Source organism: Vombatus ursinus, unplaced genomic scaffold (genome assembly GCF_900497805.2).
Source record: "Vombatus ursinus unplaced genomic scaffold, bare-nosed wombat genome assembly UNPS02014832.1, whole genome shotgun sequence".
In the NCBI taxonomy this organism is placed as follows: domain Eukaryota; kingdom Metazoa; phylum Chordata; class Mammalia; order Diprotodontia; family Vombatidae; genus Vombatus; species Vombatus ursinus.
The window spans coordinates 50,407,159-50,415,238 of record NW_020954610.1 but is presented as its reverse complement, the minus strand read 5'-3'; the positions used below and the strand labels follow the sequence as shown (position 1 = coordinate 50,415,238).

The 8,080-nt window shown below is 40.9% G+C and overlaps 1 long non-coding RNA gene across 1 annotated transcript; it reads right to left on the bottom strand.

Moving 5' to 3' along the window:
• Positions 1-3,845: 3,845 nt before the first annotated feature.
• Positions 3,846-7,497, bottom strand: LOC114026066. The gene is made up of 3 exons (XR_003567084.1): positions 7,146-7,497; positions 5,485-7,064; positions 3,846-4,142 (listed from the first exon to the last, which is right to left on the bottom strand). It is a non-coding gene; the product is annotated as an uncharacterized LOC114026066 (long non-coding RNA).
• Between the last annotated feature and the right edge of the window lie 583 nt (positions 7,498-8,080).

Genomic DNA, 8,080 nt, shown 5'->3' with positions numbered 1-8,080 from the left:
TGGGGTCACAAAGATTTGGACACAACTGAAAAACAGCTGAACAACATTACAGGTGGGGGGAGGCAGCTTTGAATGGCAAATAGAGCCCTTCTCTGTGGAAAAAGTCCATCGTAAACCTGAAAGTGCTAAAAAGAGGTGAGCGATTATTTTCTCTAGAGCGGCAAAAATTTGAATCATGCCTGAGCTTGTTTGGGTTCCTAACATGCCCTAAGGGCTCAAACCTGTATCATCCTGGAAAAATCATTCAGCAAGTCTTTATTACAGTATCTACCATGAGCCCAGCTGTGATAGGCACTGAGGTGGGACATGGGGGGAGTTGAAGGTACACTCCCTGCTGGAAGAAAGGTATTCACAGAACTCAGTAAGTAGCAATATAAGGTAGAATGTGATTGAAAAACGAGATAAATGGTAACCTAGTGATGAGGTTGGGCAGCTTGGTGATGCAATATATTGAGCGCCCGGCTTGGAGTCAGAAAGATCTGAGTTTCAAATAGGATCTCAGACACTTACCAGCTGTGTGACCCTGGGCAAGTCACTTAACCCTGTTGGCATCAGTTTCCTCATCTGTAAAATGAGCTGGAGAAGGAAATGACAAACTGCTCCAGTATCTCTGCCAAGAAAACCCCAAATGGGATCACGGGTGAGTGGATTCAACAACAACAAAGTAATGAGGTTCTTCATTATTTTTGTGTCATAGACACCTTTGGCAACCTAGTGAAGCCTAGAGCCTTACTAGTTCTTTCACCTGGGCCAAGTCACATCTTTTGCACATCTTTGCAGAACAGTTTTTAAATGCATAAAATACAATATATAGAGTTATCAAGGAAATCAATTATATCAGAATAAAGATGAAATTTTTTCTCAACCAAGTTAATCGACCCCACGACATCTCTCATGGACCCCTATAATGGAAAGGCCTGGGTTTGGAGTCAGGAGAGATTTCAGTTCAAATTCTACCTCTGATCCTTGTTAGCCAAATAGAAGAGTCACTGACCTTCTCTGAGCCCCACTTCCCTTGGCTGAAAATTTTGCTCTTCAATCTTTTATCTTTAAATTGGGGGTGACATTACTTATCTTACCTACTTCACAGGTTTCTCATGATATTCAAATGAGATAGCCCATCGACTGCTTTGGAGTGTTTTTCAGTCTCTTCCAATTATTCATGACCCCGTTTAGGGTTTTCTTGGCAGAGATACTAGCTAATTAGCATCAGAGATAGGATTTGAACTCAGGTCTTCCAACTCTAGACACCATGTCACTTGGTTTCCTTCTAAATATCATTGCCACTCACTAAGCTTGAGTTTCCAGAGTTATCACATGTTTTCATAACAACCCAGTGTAAGATTAACAAGGAAAGGGGCAGCTAGGTGGCATAGTGGATAGAGCAAAGGCCCTGGATTCAGAAGAACCTGAGTTCAAATCTGGCCTCAGACACATAAAAACACTTACTAGCTGTGTGACCCTCTGCAAGTCACTTAACCCCGTTGCCCCCCAAAAAAAAAATTGACAAGAGAGCCAATATAATCTGATAATCCATTTTCCATTAAATAATTAGATTAGATAATGGATAATAATTAGATAACATCTTGCTAATTATGATCTGAAGCTCTCCATCACCTTGAGCGACCAACTCCTTTGCTTCAATTCTTTATCTTTTCTTCAAAGACATAGCAATTGGACCCAAGACATTACCTGTAAGTTTTAAGGAATTCTGTCCTCTACTTTTTTTTTTACTTTAGTTAATCAAAAAAATTTTAAATAAATTTACTGATACTTTTGTTTTATATCACCTACATTTCTTAATCTCTCTCCTCTCTCTCTCCCTCCCAAAGAACCACACCTTATAACAAAAAATTTAAAAAAGAAAAAAAAAAGTTCAGCAAAAACTAATCCACATTTTAAAAGTCTGACATCATATGTAGTATATTCTACACCCATAGTTCCCCAGATCTTCAAAATAGGGGGCAGTTGCCTGCTCATATCCTTTCTTTTGAGCCAGACTTGGTCATTATAATTTTGTGCACATTCAGTTTTGATTGTTACATTATAGTTGGATTGTTTTGTTTATATTACATTTCTTTCAGTTTACTTTGTTGTTGTCATTATATCTATTGTTGTCCCAATTCTACTCACTTAACCTCTCCTATATCTACTTCTGTTTCTCTACATTCATTATGTTCATTGTTTCTTATAGCATAGTAATATTCCATTACATTCATGTACCATAACTTACATAGCTATCCTCCAATTGATGGATATAGTGTTTGTTTCTTGTTCTTCGCTACTACAAAAAGTATTGTTGTAACTATAGTGTATCAGACCTTTTTATTTATCAATAACATCCATGGGTATATGTCCAGCAGTGGAATCGTGGGGTCAAAGGTGTGTGAATATTTTAATTACTTTTCTCTCATAATACCAAATTTCTTTAGAAAATGGTTAGACAAATTCATAACTCTACCAACTCTATATTAGTAAGCCTTTCTTTCTACAACTCCAACACTGACTATTCCCATCTTTGCCAATTTTCTGAATATAAAGTGAGTTGTTTCAGAGTTGTTCTGATTTTTATTTCTCTTATAACTACTAATAGGAACATTTTTTCATATGATTGTTAATAGTTTGTTCTTATTTTGAGAACTATTCATATCCTTTGACTACTTATCTAGCAAGGAATGGCTTTTTGTATTATGTATTCCTATTAGTTGCATGTGTTTCTCACATATTAGACTCTTATCAGATATATTTGAAACAAACATTTTTTTCCAGTCTACACCTTTCCTTTTTATTCTAGTTGCATTAATTTCATTCATGCAAATGCTTTTCAGTTTTATTTATAACTTTAAGGTTGGAGACTGGATCTCACAGGGACTGCGGTACTGTTCTAGTCCATGTTCTATACCCAGGAATGGGGTTTGGGGAGTATTGGGGAGCTTAGCCTCTAATGAGAGGGCAGTTAGTTTCCCTGTTCTTATACTTGGTCTTATTAAATTCTCATTTTGACACCCTGGGAGGATTTTACTTATTACTTGGGTTGTGGCTTACATCTAGGGTTTCCCCAAAATGAGGAGAACAGAAAGGGTACTCAATCACCTCCAAGAGATATTTGTTCACCTAAGATCAGAAAAGAATAAACACAAGGTAGGACATGTACTTTATTTGTTTTTTGGGGTTTGTTTTTTTTTTAGGCAATTGGGGTTAAGTGACTTGCCCAGGTCACACATCTAGTAAGTGTCAAGTGTTTGGTCTGAGGCCAGATTTGAACTCAAGTCCTCCTGACTTCAGGGCCGGTGCTCTATCCACTGTGCCAACTAGCTTCCCCGGACATGTACTTTAGATACCCTCACACTGCCCTATAACTGAGAAGCTGCTGTCTGTATTATGGAAATAATCCATTATCTATCCAGGCTTCTTGGAGGTGGGCCTAACAACTAGTCTTCCTTTAAGAAGACAATGTACAGGGGCAGCTAGGTGGAAAGAGCTCTGGCCTTGCGGTCAGGAGGACTTAAGTTCAAATCTGGCCTCAGACACTTGATACTAGCTGTGTGACCCTGGGCAAGTCACTTAACCCCAATTGCCTTACCAAAGAAAAGAAAAAAGAAGTCAATGTACAGCCCTTCCCAGGTGCCCTGAGGGAGTTATGGGGGCAGTGTATGTTAAGTGGGTCAAACCACTACTACCACCTCCACTATCCTCCACTTAGGCCTTGATGGAATCAGCCTTGGCCCAAGAGTCCCAAGAATAGTGGTACCACCAAGTCCACCAGCCTTGCTTCCACCCAGAGCTCTGCAACCATCATCAAGGGGACAACAATCCTTGTGAAGAAGAGAGGGTGGGAAGGAACAAGCATTTATTAACCACTTAATATTTGCCAGATACTGTGCTAAGCATTTTACAGATATTATCTCATTTGAGGAACCCAATATTCCTACCACCATCAACAACAACATCAACCAGATTATGCATAACCAATTGTCAACAATGGGCAGGGAAGCCTAATGGTCTCAGGTTTTAGGTCCTCCCTCTAGCTTAGCCCCTGCAGCCATCATTCAGTGGAGCCAGGGCTGAAGACCCCATCTTCTCATCAATTAGAGCTCCTGAAGATGCAGGAAGGAAAGTTCTCACCACCAAAGTTCTTGTCCCTGACAAATGGCAACAGAAACAGAAAAGGTACTGTCAATTAGAATGATACTAAAGAAGATTCATTACTATCATGAGGAATGTTGCTTAGCTTATGAACAACTGGACCTTTTTATCAGACTTGTATCTGAAATAATAATAATAATAGCTAGCATTTATAAAGTGCTTTAAGGTTTACAAATTACTTTACATGTGTAATGGAGGACTGGGCTGTGCCTACTATGGGGAGACTTGGTGAGCCTGCTTATGGAAGGTTGATGATATCTAATGGAAGGCCCTGTTCTCTACTTTGGAATATGTGTCACTCTTCTATGGCTGTTTCTGATCTACTAACTACATGGTAAAAAAGATGGACTTCTGATTGGCTGCTGAGTCAGAACAGGGAGGGTGTACAAGATTTCCTTGGGAACAATTTGGCCTTTTCTCTTTCCTTGGTATCCATCAACAAGGAAGAGCTGCTGTGGACTTGTGGGTGGAGATGACCTTTGTCACTGCAGTCTGTGTGAAGGCTCAAGCTCACCGCCCTGGTGTTGCTGAGAGAAAAATGCCAGCATTAGTGGCGTGTGACTCTTCCCACCCATGCCAAAAGCACACGGCCCTGCTACTGCTTGTGTCTCTGTTGTGTCTATTCTTTTCTGTCTTAGGTGAAGAATTGTTGGAGTTGGAACAGACTATAATACGACCTTGTGAATTTTAAGTGGTTAAGAGAGACCTCAGAGGTCTGTTTCAGAGCCCAGTATACCAGCACAGCCCAGAGGTGTAACTAGGACCCTTTCTGACAGTGAATGGACCCTATAGCCAAGATGCTGCAGGAAGTGACTCTGTCCATTGGTCATGCCAAATCTGGAAGTGAATTAGGTGGGAAGAATGGTTTGGAGCAATTGCTTTAAGGTTGAATCCACTCTGAGGACGGTATGCCCCTTGGTGTTGGAAGGGAAATGATTTGGACTTCTCTTCTTGTTATATCTTCTCAGTAAATAATCCTTTATGAAAATTAATTGATGTTAATTGGCTAAATGATACTGAAATGTTAAATGATAATTAATATTAGGGCAAATACATTAGAAGAGGACCTCTAGCCAATGGCATTAAGAAAAGACACTCCCAACCTCTCCATGGTACCCCTAGGACCCTAAGGATGAGATATAGCTAGCCTTGCTCTGGGGGACCTTACTCAATGATGTGAGTGGGGGTTGAGCTAAGAACTCCCTGAGTATAAGCCCAAAATATCTCATATGTTATCCTCATAACAGCCCTGTGAGGTAAGTGTTATTATTTACTCCATTTTACAAATGAGGAAACTGAGGCTGAAAGTGTTTAAGTTACTTGCCCAGAATCACACACCTAGTTAGTATCTGAGGCAGGATTCAAAATCAGGTCTTCTTGACTTCCAGTCCAGCCTTCTCTGTACTTCTGCACCTATATTTCTTGTACAGATAGTAAATGCTTAATGACTGCTTTTTAACTCATTCATCAACAGAAATGCTTCCACTTCCCAAGAACCATTTTGTCAGGAAGCAGCTAGGCCACTGATAAACGAGCAAATTCCCCTTGAAGCATGATCCTCCTTTCCCCAAGTGCAGAGAGATAATCATTTCTGGTTTGATAATAGCTAATACAACCCACAGTAATTTGCCAAGCGATCTGCCAGCCAACCACCGCTCAGGTAGCTCCAAAATGGGTGGAGAACCACAGCTGAAACATCTGGAAATGGCACATTTCTTAATTGCTAGAGGAGGAAGAGGATAAAGAAAAGGAAACACCCACTATTAAGCCAATCCTAGAACATGCCTGAAGCAAAAAATATTAGCCAGAAGAAAGGAAGAGGACACCTCTTCCCCAGCCTCCACCAAGAACTGAAGGTTGAAATAGCTCTTCTTTTCTTACATTTGTACAAAGGTCTCCCATATTGGGGGGGTGGGGGGAAGCCCTCTAGGGAAAAGAAATGATGCCTATCCACATTTCCCTAAGAAAGAAATGCCTGTTTTCTTTTATAACCTGCACTTCCAGGCTCTCTGCCAAGAATGTGAAACGTACTTACCACTAAGCTTCTGAAATATATGTGCATATATAGGTTAAGGCTGGAAGCAGGAGGAAAAGCTATAGCACTCCAGCAGGAAATATTTAATCTTTGACAATAATTAGAAGTAGGCTTCTCCCTACTTTCAGTAGAGCTAGTTGGGTCTCTGAATTTTGATGTGCACACCAGCAGATGTCAGTTCAACCCCAGAAATCAAAAGCCCTTCTGTTCATCATGCTTATAAAAAGCACGGTAACAAAATTGTTTCTTAGCGATAGTATTTCTTAACCCAAGTCCTTGATTTACTTTAAAGTAGGATGTTTTAAACTCATGATATCCTAGGGCCACAGAAACCAAATGGAAATAATCAAGCTTCTACCCCCTTTCATCTGTGTGAAAGAGAACTGGTCTTGCCATCCAACATCTGTTTGGGAATAGCTCTTAGGCAGAACATCTAATTAGAAGTCAAGTTCCCGGTGAATCTGGGCTGCGACAAAATTGTGACAGCATCAAGAGAAAGAGGCATGATGAAATGGTAAGCAGACAGCATCCTTTCTTCACCTGTAGCTCTTAAATGCTCCCTGGTCCAAGTTCATCTGAATTTGGATACCTGACTTGGACAAGTGCCTAAAAAGGCAAAGAGGAAATCAAAGTCATCGTGCTTGAAGAACTTGGAGGATTTTTGAATTGGCAAGCAAATGGCATTGTAGACAAATAGTTGCCTATGAAGACTGGGGAGACGTGTAAGTTAGACAAATTTTGAGAAAGTCTCACGATGCCTTGATTTATGGCACTGTCTCTTCTGCCACAAAGGATTCAGATCAAGGCAGCTCCCAATGACCAATGAAATTTGGTTTCCCATCCATCTTGTCCATGTCCTTATATAAATTTTCCACAAGAAGGTCTGTCAAAAACACAAATGAGTCACATCAACATGGGATGAGCTCATATACCCATCAAAATACGGAACTTGCTCAGAACTCACCTGGGAAGCAATTTACACCTAATCTCGGAGAGCATGAACAACAGTGGTATTAGTTGAAACTTATGCTAGTGAGATGATCTTTCCTCTGAAGTAGACACTAACTTATCTGGTCCTGGGATTGTAACTAGGGTGGGTAAAAATGGGCTTTGACCCAGGACATCAACACCATGAGGATCTTGACAGAACTCCTATTTACTTCTTCAACAGCATCGACCTGGGCTGCAATTTCTTGATTGTTCATCCAGGAGGATGGTTTTGATTTTTAACTTCAGAAGAAGAGTCTCCCCTCCAAAAAAGCTTCCGCAGGATTTTGGTTACCCAATCTGTCCAGCAGGCTGAGGCTTCTCATGCAGCTCCTCCTAATGGGAATAGATAGGAAAGGAAGCATAAAAGGACAAATGTGTTATGCAAGCCAGAGGCAGAAGCCCTGTGGGAGCGGTTGTTCTGACCTCCTTGTAAGACAGACTTTGCAGCTGCAAGAGCCCTCCAACTCCCAATTGGTTCCTAAAGGACAATAGGACAAGAGGAAAACACACACACACAGAGAGACAATGGAAAATTACCTGGAAAAACAGGGCAGAGGAGTTTTCTGGATAGAACCAGTCTATCTCATGGGGCAGCTAGGTGGCACAGTGGATAGAGCACTGACCCTGGATTCAGGAAGATCTGAGTTCAAATCCAGCCTCAGACACATAACACTCACTAACTGTGTGACCCTGGGCAAGTCACTTAACCCCATTGCCTAGCCAAAAAAAAAAGAACCAGTCTATCTCAAACAGACAATGAAGATGGACGATACACTTGGCTCAGAATTAAACAGAAGGAGAAGAGCAAGCTGGATGACCTGTAAGAAATCATCTAGTTCTTTTAATGACCCTAAGCGGCAGCTAGGTGGCAAAGTGGATAGAGCGCTTGGCCTGGAGTTGGGAAGACCA